The following is a 13,185-nucleotide window of genomic DNA, read 5'->3' as shown; positions in this document are numbered from 1 at the left end:
AGAGAGTGAAAATGCAAGGTGAGGTAGAACGTCACCCTGGGCCCAGGGCACCCTTGTTTAGCTCAGCAGTGGTTGTTCAGCAGTGGGAAATGGGTGTTAGACAAGGGGAAAGGCCCTTGGCAACCAAGGCTGCAGGTCAGAGGATATCTAGACCACTGGCATCCTAAGTGAACTCTGTACCTTAGCAGGGGCTAACCTCTTCACGGGGGAAACAGAGATGTGCTGACATCTGACACCCACGTGGTATCTTAGGGCTTCCCATATTGAACCACACTTTGGAAACCTCTCCTTGCTTAAAGCCAGGAGGGACCAATTCATGAGTCCACAGCCCTCATTAACATGGGTCATAGGATATCAGAAGCCATGAAAATAATGAGCAAAAAGAAACACGTGGAGACAAAAATCACTTTTAAATATCTGTGTCGATGGATTTAGTCAAATAGGAATATCGTTCACAAGTTCTATCACCGTGACCTCCTTTAAATGTTTTTTACTCAGACGGGCCCTGGGCTTTGCCTTAAAAGAACCATCCTTGACCTCTCTATCTCCCAGTCAAATGTCTAATGAGAAAAAAATCAAACTGATTCATGAGATAGAATCTATTATCTAGCTGATTTCATTAAGTACCTTAATCTCAAAAGTCTTTAGTTTGTTCATCTCTAAAATGAGATCAATGTTTTTACACAATCTCTAAGTTTCCTTCTAATTACTGAAAAAAATGAAAACAAATATAAGAATTCTATAGTTATATCTTTCTTGTGTATTAAATTTTGAACTGGGGACAGCTATAAATAAGTGCTTGTCTTAGTCTCAGATGCTAAAAATAAACTGAGTAAACTTTATCACTTTATACTACTCAATGTTAAAATATGATATAGACTTCTATTTGAGAAAAAAAGAAAATTAAAGACATCTATTTTAAAAACTGAAACTTAACAACTAGTAAATTTGTTACTTTACATTTCATGCCAAAGATATGTGTTTTCACACATCAATATAAACTTTTTAATCTAAGAATTCTGTAAAATGTGTCATATCTGGTCTTTTGAGTTTTATAATCTCAATGAAATATACCTTAGAATAAAATGTTAAAAAAATTCAGAATACAAACTATCAAACATTAAAGAGCTCCTTTCCAGAGAAAACTTAGATTCAAAAAACTAAACAAACTCAATAATTTTATAAATAATAATGTATATATAAGTAATTTTTAAGATGATACTTTGAATTATTTTTATTGAGATGTAATTGGCATAGACCATTGTATTGATTTTAGGTGTACAACATTATGATTTGATATCTGTGTATATGTGAAATGAATACCACAAGTTTAGTTAATATCCTTACCATACATACATTCAAAATTTTTTTTCTTGTGTGAGAAATTTTAAGATCTACTCTCTTAGTAACTTTCAAATACACTATATAGTACTGTTAATTATGGTCACCATGCTGTACATTATGTCCCTAGGATATTTGTTTATCTTATAACTGAAAGTTTGTACCTTTTCACCACCTTCTCCAACCCACTACCCCCATACGTATGGCAACCACCAATCTATTCTCTGAGTTTAGTTTCTTTCAGATTCCACAGATAAGTGAGATCATACAGTATTTGCCTTCTCTAACTTATTTCACTTTCACTCTAACTATTTCACTTATTTCACTTCTCATATTCTGTTGGTCAAATCTAAATTGTATGGTAACTAACATCAGCTGTGTTCCTTCTTCCATGGTATAGAATTGTTGTTGAGAATTGGAGGTCTAGCTTAGAACTACAGTTCCTTGTATCTAGATGAGACCATGTGAGTGAATTTCTGGCAACAGACGTGAGATGAATCAAATATGTTACCTCCAGGCCAAGGTTCTCAGAAGTAGATGAGCCTTCATCATGCTGTTCCCCCCACCCCCCATTGCAGTTGGCTTGATGCAGGTGAGATGTGAAGAAGAAAAGAACTACAAAACAGGTTATTGTGGTCCTGAAACCATGTGGATAAAAGCTGCCTACAGATCAGAAACCCACTTTGATAGTTTTTAGTAGAGAAATACAATGCTATTGGGAAAAACCATTGAAATTTTCTAATCGTAGCTACCACTATCCGACGTAATCACTCTTGGAAAAGTTGGGCAGGCAACATTTATAAAAGGCCATACACTACGCTGGAGAGATTGGATTTTATTTTGGAGGATGGATTGAAGAATGATATACTTCCTGGTGTGAGAAAGACACTATTAGACTCTTGCTTTAGAAAAACTAAATTAGTGACGGGGTGCAGGATGATTTGTAAAACAGCAGCTGGGAAATCATTTAGTGACAATTCCAGACGCAAAATAATGTAATCCTAAAAAGCTAGGTATTGTTTAGTAAATTTAGAAGGGGAGAGGGGCGTTCAGAGATGAAGAAGGAGGAGGAGGAAGAGGGAAAGAAATTGGAGTAGAAGAAACATGGTGTTTGGTGAGTAAACAGATTTGGGAGAGGGGAAGGGAAGACGATTATTTTAAGAAGGTTTCCAGCTGAGCAGTTGCATGGGTGGCAATGCACACATGTAGAGAGGGATCACAGGATGAGATTCGGGGTAAAGTCCAGTTAAATTAATGAATTTAAGATGCCTGTGGGACATCAAAGTAGAGACAACTGGTAGGTAAAGAGCACTGGTTCTTCATCTATTGCCTAAAGAAGATTGAAAGGGAGGGCAAGAAGAAATTTGTAAAACAGAAGTGTGATGGTTCTGAAACTCAGATGGGAGCGACTTTGAATGAGAGGTGGTCAAACGAGGCACAAGATACAGGAAGTAAAAGAAGTTGTGGCTGTGGTGGTCTAGTCCTGCTGCTCAGGTCACAGGGTCATGTCCTTTTGTTTGTACCTAATGACAAGGAAACAGTGCTCACACATACCTTCTGGTTAACAACAATGTCTAATTCATTGTGCCCTTCTCTTCCCCAGTTCCAGAAGGGAAGGGAGATCACCAGTCAGAAGACATTATTTACAGTCTTATCTACAATCTGAAGCATGGTAGGTAGATGGTATCAGTGTGAAGAAAGTAGGATTTCACTCTTTAGAATTCTAACTACTTCAGCATTTATTATGATCACTTTGGTCACATGACATACCAGTTGTGCTTTTCATTGTCATTCCTGAATATAATCTGATGCTGATAAGCAGTGAAATGTGTCATATCCTTGATTCTCCACCCCATTACTCTATTCACTACTCCTGGTTGAGGTAGCACCAGTTATTGCCCTGGCATGACTGGGTGGGGTGTATCGTTGCATTTACACCTGTTTTGTCATGTGGACCAGTCCTGATTCCCTCTCAGTCCTCTACTGGAAGTTCTGCAAGGCTCACTGACTCCCTGGGAGGCCAGCCTCTCAGGGTCATTCAAGTTAAACTTTACCATTTGTTGTGCCTATAAGAAATATTTACTTTAAGCTTTCAGATTTGAAAAAGTGCTGCTGCTTTTTTCAGGGTTTAACTTTGGCATCATAGATAATAAATAGACACAAATCTGCTGTAACTCCAAATGATACCAGAAGTTTTCTGTGTGGTGTGTTGTGGAGAGTCCTATTTTGAATTAGAGTTTGTGAAAATTTAGAATCCATTCTTTGGAGAAGAATTGAGAACTTGGATAACCATAGAATTTGGCTTAGTGAATTGGGATATGGAACAATCTCTCAAAATAAGAGCATTGTGTCCTAATATAATAATGAGTTGATCCATTCTTTGCAAAATAATAGTGAGTGCTTTCTCACAAATTGTCTACACATCTTCACAGAAGAGATGGACCATTTCATTTAAAAAAGTGTTCTCATGAACTGTAACACAGAACACACAGATTTAGGAGACACGCTTCAGTTATCCCTTCTCACCCACTTTCAAAGGCTCACCTCAGACTCCAGTGTTTGACACAGCTAACTGGAGAGTAAGAGAGATAATAATCCACATTTGTAGATTTGGAAATGGCAACAAATTACTTCTTCTGTTATGGCTACAGTTTCCATGACTACTATCTTTTTTTTATTGGAGTGTAATTGTTTTACAATGTTGTATTAGTTTCTGCTGTACAATGAAGTGAATCAGCCATATATATACCTGTATCCCCTCCCTCTTGGACCTCCCTCCCACCCCACCTGCCATCCCACTCATCTAGGCACCGAGCTGAACTTCCTGTGTTTTATAGCATGTTCCCACTAGCTATTTTACGCATGGTAGTGTATATATGTTAATCCTAATCTCCCAATTCGTTCCACACTCCTATTCCCCCACTGTGTCCACATGTCTGTTCTCTACGTCTATGTCTCTATTTCTGTAGGTGTAGGTTCGCCTGTAACATTTTTCTAGATTCCACATATATGTGTTAATACACGATATTTGTTTTTCTCTTTCTGGCTTACTTCACTCTGTATGACAGACTCTGAGTCCATCCACATCTCTACAAATAACCCAATTTCATTCCTCTTTATGGCTGAGTAATATTCCATTGTGTGTATGTACCACATCTTTATCCATTCATCTGTCATTAGACATTTAGGTAGTTTCCGTGTCCTGGCTATTGTAGATAGTGCTGCAGTGAACATTGGGGTATATGTGTCCTTTTGACTACTATTATTATTATGACGACTTCTCCTACTAACAACCCAGTTCGGTAGAAGTTCAGAGGGCCTATCTTAACTGTATACAATGAAATTAGAAATGTTATCATTTTTCTCACACTATTGTAACAAAAAAATTTTGGATTCTTAATCTAGAGAAGAACTCTAATGAAATTAAAATGAACCTTTTTGAAAAATTAGAAACTGAAAAATGGATAATTTGTGAGGTGCTTTGGTTCACATATTATTTAGATCAGACTTCAGTAAGTAAGAGCAAAGCTTCTTCAGTTGGTCTCCAACATATAAAAAGATTTTTCAGTCTCTACAAAATAAATGCTGGGGTGCTTGAATAATTATTTGAGGATTGTTTGATTAAAATATAGATCACTCTTTGTTCTTTATAAACTTAATGACAAAGTAATAAAAAATAAAATGCTTTAATAAAAGTCAATAATTTAAAAAATCCCCAAACCACTATTTTGGGAGTATGTCTAAAAGTTTTTTATAATTCAGCAAGATCAAAGGTGCTAATATTTATCTTTGACTGCTTCATAATAAGTCTGGGATGGAAAAATGTAAGTAGCAATTCTGTGATTTAGTCTTTCACTTTACCATCTTGGCCCTCAAGAAAAAATGTGACCTGGTCAAATCTTCATGTAAAAATACTAACGACCGATCTCCTGGCCAAGGAACTAAAAGTATTTGCTAGTAGGAAAGATTTTATCCGTTTATGCTTATAATAGGATGGAGCTGTCTTGTCTAGGGTTTATACTGTGAGCAAATCTAGAATCTGTGGATTTAGGGAGCACTTCTCCCTGGAAAATGTCAAATGAGCTGTTTAACTGTCTGGGTATAAAATGGAGATGTTTCAGACCAAAATAACTCCCTTCTGTTAAGTAATGTAGGTACATAAATTATTTAGCAATCTGTTACATTAATTTTGGCCAGAGTGTGTCCTGAAATGGAAAGATAGGACCCAAGGAGTTCTGTCAGTGTTCCTGGGCCTCCTCCTGAAGCTTCACCTCTGTGTGGCAAATAGACTATTTATATCTTTTTTTTTTTTTTTGCGGTACGCGGACCTTTCACCGTTGTGGCCTCTCCCACTACGGAGCACAGGCTCTGGACGCACAGGCTCAGCGGCCATGGCTCACGAGCCCAGCCGCTCTGCGGCACGTGGGATCCTCCCGGACTGGGGCACGAACCCGCGTCCCCTGCACTGGCAGGTGGACTCCCAACCACTGCGCCACCAGGGAAGCCCAGACTACTTATATCTTGAAAAATTCTAGTAAAGCTTGATACTGGATAAGATCTCTTGTTTGTGTGAGTTTGATTTTACATTTGGATTCCTCGTGTCATCTCACTTATTATAATTAATATCTATATATCTGTAGTTTAGATGAACATAGTCTGTCATCTGACTACTCATATTCCAACTTATACCACTTAAAAGTAACAATTCAGTAAGTTTTTCTTTATCAATATGTCAATTGATGGACATTTAGGTGCTTACATGTCTTGACTATTGTGAATAGTGTTACAGTAAACATGTGAGTGCATATACTTTTCAAGATCCTGATTTTGTTTTCTATGGATATACAGCCAGGAGTGGAATTGCTGGATCATATAGTAGTTCTATTTTTAGTATTTTGAGGAACTTCCATACTGTTGTTTATAGTGGCTGCACCAGGTTACATTCCATGAACAGTGTACAGATGTTCCCTTTTCTCCACATCCTTACCAACACTTGTTATCTTTTGCTTTTTTTGATTATAAACATCCTAACTTGTGTGAGATGATAGCTCATTGCGGTTTTGACTTGTATCTCCCTGATAATAGTGATGTTGAGCAACTTTTCATGTGTCTTTTGGCCATTTGTATGTCTTTTTTAGAAAGGTGTCTATTCAGTCCATTTGCACATTCTTTTTTTTTTTTTGGTGCTATTGAGCTGTACTTTGTATATTTTGGATATCAACCCTTTCAGCTACACAGCTTACAAATATTTTTTCCCTATTCTCTAAGTTTTTTCATGTTTTTAATGGTTTCCTTTGCTGTGCAGTAGCTTTTTAGTTTGACATAGTCCCACTTGTGTATTTTTGCTTTTGTTGCCTGTTCTTTTGGTGTCACAGCCAAGAGGTCTTTGCCAGGACCAACCTCAAGAAGATTTTCCCCTATATTTTCTTTAGGAGTTTTATGGTTTCAGATTTTGTGTTTAAGTCTTTAATCCATTTTGAGTTGAATTTTTTGTATGGTATAATAGAGTTCAGTTTCATCCTTTTGCATATGGATATCCAGTTTTCCTAACATCACTTACTGAAGAGACTGTCCTTTCTCCTGGGTTCAGATCATGGCCAGACCTAAAATATCATAAGATATTTTAAAGTTGAAAATTAACATCACATTTTAATATTGCTCAAACCCATTTTGTGTTCTACCATATGTTATACTTGTTTATATGTTCTAAAACTAAAGTTTATATATTTTCTATTGAACTAAAAATTTCTTTGAAAATATATAACATGTCATTTGAGTATTGAAACTTCTCTACCCCTGACATATTTTAAGCCAGGTAAGGAAAATTATTTTTGCTGAAAAGTCTTTTAAACATTAGAAATTAATGCTGCCATGTAAAATCAAAGGTAATCTACATAATATTTTTCCTACAGGTTTCAAAAATATTACTCTAGATGGATCATGATAAGTTGATCATTTTTAATAGGTGTAATATCTGATAACTTCTCACAGATGTACCTTGGTAACTGTTGAACCATTTGTCTTTTTCAGAGTCTTCCTCAGATAACAAGAAATTGAACAAATAGGCTTTCTTTCTGGAATGCTGAGACTGTGCAAGGGCATTTGAGTGCTTATGTGGGTCACCTTCATTACCCAAGATATGGCCTTGTAAGTGTTGAATTTGTTAAAAAAAAATGGGTAAGCTTGATATAAAGAGTTCCTTAAATATAAGTACCTAAATTTTTACAGTGAGGTCTTCCTCAGTAGCAATGTAAGCACATGTGTAAAAAGGTATTGACAAAGCATGAATCTGGTATTCTTTTAACCCTATGTGAATGGAGAGACTTAAGAAAGTAAAGTGCTAAGAACCAAGGCAGAAGAAAACACAAAATAGACATGTGTCCTTATTTCTTAGAAACGTCTTTTATTTTCCAAACATTTTTATAGCTCTTTGTTAATGTATTCTGTTTTGTGTTCTTGGTTTTGTTCTGCTTTGTTCTTTTTCATTATTTTTTTAATGTGAAATTAGTTTTAAAAATATTTGTCAAAAGATCCTTTGTTGTAGATTTTGGTGAATATTTCATATGTGCCTCAAAACAATATTCTTCATTCATTGCACATAGAGCAGGCATTCTCAAAATGTGGTCAGAACTATTTACTATATCATTAAGATGTTATTTGCTTTTTTCACTCTTCTATGAGTGTACAGTGGGAGTTTCCAGAGGTTTGTGATATTTGGTGATGACATCACTGCTCTGACAGCTATTGGAGTGTGAGTCTGTGTTTTAACAATATCTCAGTTTAAATTTCTAATTCTCGTAAATATCACTAGATACAATGCATATAAACAAAAGCTTTTTGGAGGTCTTAACATAATCTGCCTTCTACTATTACATTTTCAGATTCCTTTAATCTGAAAGTGTGCTTACACCATGTGCTTACACCATCTCACTTGGATCTGGAATCTTTGTTTTTTTTTTAACATTTTTATTGGAGTATAATTGCTTTACAATAGTGTGTTAGTTTATGTTTTATAACAAAGTGAATCAGTTACACATTTACATATATCCCCATATCTCCTCCCTCTTTCGTCTCCCTCTCACCCTTCTAGCTGGTCACAAAGCACTGAGCTGATCTCCCTGTGCTATGCGACTGCTTCCCACTAGCTATCTATTTTACATTTGGTAGTGTATATACGTCCCTTTGTACACTACCACTCTCTCACTTTGTCCCAACTTACCCTTCCCCCTCCCCGTGTCCTCAACTCTGTTCTCTAGTAGGTCTGTGTCTTTATTCCTGTCTTGCCACTGGGTTCTTCATGACCATTTTTTTTTTTTTTTTAGATTCCACATATATGTGTTAGCATATGGTATTTGTGTTTCTCTTTCTGAATTACTTCACTCTGTATGACAGAATCTATGTCCATCCACCTCACTACAAATAACTCAATTTCATTTCTTTTTATGGCTGAGAAATATTCCATTGTATTTATGTGCCACATCTTCTTTATCCATTCGTCTGTTGATGGACACTTAGTTTGCTTCCATGTCCTGGATATTGTAAATAGTGCTGCAGTGAACATTGTGGTACATGGCTCTTTTTGAATTAGGGTTTTCCCAGGGTATATGCCGAGTAGTGGTATTGCTGGGTCGTATGGTAGTTCTATTTTTAGTTTTTTAAGGAACCTCCATACTGTTCTCCATAGAGGCTATATCAATTTATATTCCCACCAACAGTGCAAAAGGGTTCCCTTTTCTCCACACCCTCTCCAGCATTTATTGTTTGTAGATTTTTTGATGATGGCCATTCTGACTGGTGTGAGATGATATCTCATTGTAGTTTTGATTTGCATTTCTCTAATGATTAATGATGTTGAGCATTCTTTCATGTGTTTGTTGGTAATCTGTATATCTTCTTTAGAGAAATTTTTATTTAGGTCTTCTGCCCATGTTTGGATTGGGTTTTTTGTTTTTTTGATATTGAGCTGCATGAGCTGCCTGTAAATTTTGGAAATTAATCCTTTGTCAGTTGCTTCATTTGAAAATATTTTCTCCCATTCTGAAGGCTGTCTTTTGGTCTTGTTCATGGTTTCCTTTGCTATGCAAAAGCTTTTAAGTTTCATTAGGTCGCATTTGTTTATTTTTGTTTTTATTTCCATTTCTCTAGGAGGTGGATCAAAAAAGATCTTGCTGTGATTTATGTCATAGAGTGTTCTGCCTATGTTTTCCTCTAAGAGTTTGATGGTGTCTGGCCTTACATTTAGGTCTTTAATCCATTTTGAGTTTATTTTTGTGTATGGTATTAGGGAGTGTTCTACTTTCATTCTTTTACATGTAGCTGTCCAGTTTTCCCAGCACCACATATTGAAGAGGCTATCTTTTCTCCACTGTATATTCTTGCCTCCTTTATCAAAGATAAGGTGACCATATGTGCGTGGATTTATCTCTGGGCTTTGTATCCTGTTCCATTGATTCAATATTTCTGTTTCTGTGCCAGTATCATACTGTCTTGATTACTGTAGCTTTGTAGTATAGTCTGAAGTCAGGGACCCTGACTTCCTCCAGCTCTGTGTTTCTTTCTCAAGGTTGCTTTTTCTATGCGGGGTCTTTTGTGTTTCCATACAAATTGTGAAATTTTTTGTTCTAGTTCTGTGAAAATGCCAGTGGTAGTTTGATAGGGATTGCATTGAATCTGTAGATTGCTTTAGGCAGTAGAGTCATTTTCACAATGTTGATTCTTCCAATCCAAGAACATCGTATATCTATTTCTCCATTTGTTTGTATCATTTATTTCTTTCATCAGTGTCTTATAATTTTCTGCATACAGGTCTTTTGTCTCCTTAGGTAAGTTTATACCTAGGTATTTTATTCTTTTTGTTGCAATGGTAAATGGAAGTTTTTTCTTAATTTCACTTTCAGATTTTTCATCATTAGTATATAGGAATGCCAGAGATTTCTGTGCATTATTTGTATCCTGCTACTTTACCAGATTCATTGATTAGCTCTAGTAGTTTTCTGGTGACATCTTTAGGATTCTCTATGTATAGTATCATGTCATCTGCAAACAGTGACAGCTTTACTTCTTCTTTTCCGATTTGGATTCCTTTTATTTCTTTTTCTTCTCTGATTGCTGTGGCTAAAACTTCCAAAAGTATGTTGAATAATAGTGGTGAGAGTGGGCAACCTTATCCTGTTCCAGATCTTAGTGGAAATGGTTTCAGTTTTTCACCATTGAGGACGATGTTGGCTGTGGGTTTGTCATATATGGCCTTTCTTATGTTGAGGTAAGTTCCTTCCATGCTTACTTTCTTGAGGGTTTTTATCATAAATGGGTGTTTAATTTTGTCAAAAACTTTCTCTGCATCTATTGAGATGATCATATGGTTTTTATCCTTCAATTTGTTAATATAGTGTATCACATTGATTGATTGATATTGAAGAATCCTTGCATTCCTGGAATAAGCCCCAATTGATCATGGTGTATGATCCTTTTAATGTGCTGTTGGATTCTGTTTGCTAGTATTTTGTTGAGGATTTTTGCATCTATGTTCATCAGTGATATTGGTCTGTAGTTTTCTTTTTTTTGTGACATCTTTGTCTGGTTTTGGTATCAGGGTGATGGTGGCCTCATAGAATGAGTTTGGGAGTGTTCCTCCCTCTGCTATATTTTGGAAGAGTTTGAGAAGGATAGGTTTTAGCTCTTCTCAAAATGTTTGATAGAACTCGCCTGTGAAGCCATCTGGTTCTGGGCTTTTTTGTTTTTTGGAAGATATTTAATCACACTTTCAACTTCAGTGCTTGTGATTGGTCTGTTCATACTTTCTGTTTCTTCCTGGTTCGGTCTTGGAAGTTTGTGCTTCTCTAAGAATTTGTCCATTTGTTCCATGTTGTCCATTTTATTGGCATAGAGTTGCTTATAGTAGGCTCTCCTGATCCTTTGTATTTCTGCAGTGTCAGTTGTTACTTCTCCTTTATCATTTCTAATTCTGTTGATTTGAGTCTTCTCCCTTTTTTTCTTGATGAGTCTGGCTAATGGTTTATCAATTTTGTTTATCTTCTCAAAGAACCAGCTTTTAGTTTTATTGATCTTTTCTATTGTTTCCTTCATTTCTTTTTCATTTATTTCTGGTCTGATCTTTATGATTTCTTTCCTTCTTCTAACTTTGGGGTTTTTTTGTTCTTCTTTCTCAAGTTGCTTTAGGTGTAAGGTTAGGTTGTTTATTTGAGATGTTTCTTTTTTCTTAAGGTAGGATTGTATTGCTATAAACTTCTCTCTTAGAACTGCTTTTCCTGCATCCCACAGGTTTTGGGTCATTGTGTTTTCATTGTCATTTGTTACTAGGCGTTTCTTGATTTCCTCTTTGACTTCTTCAGTGGTCTCTTGGTTATTTAGTAGTGTATTGTTTAGCCTCCATGTGTTTGTATTTTTTACATATTTTTTCCTGTAATTGATATCTAGTCTCATAGTGTTGTGGTCAGAAAAGGTAGTTGATATGATTTTGATTTTCTTAAATTTACCAAAGCTTGATTTGTGACCCAAGATATGATCTATCCTGGAGAATGTTCCATGAGCACTTGAGAAGAAAGTGTATTCTGTTGTATTTGGATGGAATGTCCTATAAATATCAATTAAGTCCATGTTGTTTAATGTATCATTTAAAACTTGTGTTTCCTTATTTATTTTCATTTTGGATGATTTGTCCATTGGTGAAAGTGGGGTGTTAAAGTCCCCTACTATGAATGTGTTACTGTCGATTTCCCCTTTTATGGCTGTTAGTATTTGCCTTAGGTATTGAGGTGCTCCTATGTTGGGTGCATAAATATTTACAATTGTTATATCTTCTTGAATTGATCCCTTGATCATTATGTAGTGTCCTTCTTTGTCTCTTGTAATAGTCTTTGTTTTAAAGTCTATTTTGTCAGATATGAGAATTGCTACTCCAGCATTCTTTTGATTTCCATTTTCATGGAATATCTTTTTCCATCCCCTCACTTTCAGTCTGTATGTGTCCCTAGGTCTGAAGTGGGTCTCTTGTAGACAGCATATATACAGGTCTTGTTTTTGTATCCATTCAGCCAGTCTATGTCTTTTGGTTGGAGCATTTAATCCATTTACATTTAAGGTAATTATCGATATGTATGTTCCTATTATCATTTTCTTAATTGTTTTTGGTTTGTTATCGTAGGTCTTTTCCTTCTCTTGTGTTTCCTGCCTAGAGAAGTTCCTTTATCATTTGTTGTAGAGCTGGTTTTGTTGTGCTGAATTCTCTTAGCTTTCGCTTGTCTGTAAAAGTTTTAATTTCTCCGTCAAAGCTGAATGAGATCCTTGCTGGGTAGAGTAATCTTGTAGCTTTTTCACTTTCGTCACTTTAAATATGTCCTGCCACTCCCTTCTGGCTTGCAGAGTTTCTGCTGAAAGATCAGCTGTTAACCTTATGGGGATTCCCTTGTATGTTTTTTGTTCTTTTTCCCTTGCTGCTTTTAATATTTTTTCTTTATATTTAATTTTTAATAGTTTGATTAATATATGTCTTGGCGTGTTTCTCCTTGGATTTATCCTGTATGGGACTCTCTGTGCTTCCTGGGCTTGATTAACTATTTCCTTTCCCATATTAGGGAAGTTTTCAACTATAATTTCTTCAAATATTTTCTCAGTTCCTTTCTTTTTCTCTTCTTCTTCTGGGACCCCTAGAATTCAAATGTTGGTGCATTTAATATTGTCACAGAGGTCTCTGAGACTGTCCTCAATTCTTTTTATTCTTTTTTCTTTATTCTACTCTGCAGTAGTTATTTCCAGTATTTTATTTTCCAGGTCACTTATCCGTTCTTCTGCCTCAGTTATTCTGCTATTGATCCCTTCTAGAGA

The sequence above is a fragment of the Grampus griseus genome, assembly GCF_964374135.1.
Source record: "Grampus griseus genome assembly, chromosome: 5".
NCBI lineage: Eukaryota > Metazoa > Chordata > Mammalia > Artiodactyla > Delphinidae > Grampus > Grampus griseus.
The sequence above is the reverse complement of the archived record's forward strand: the minus strand, read 5'-3'. Positions refer to the sequence as shown.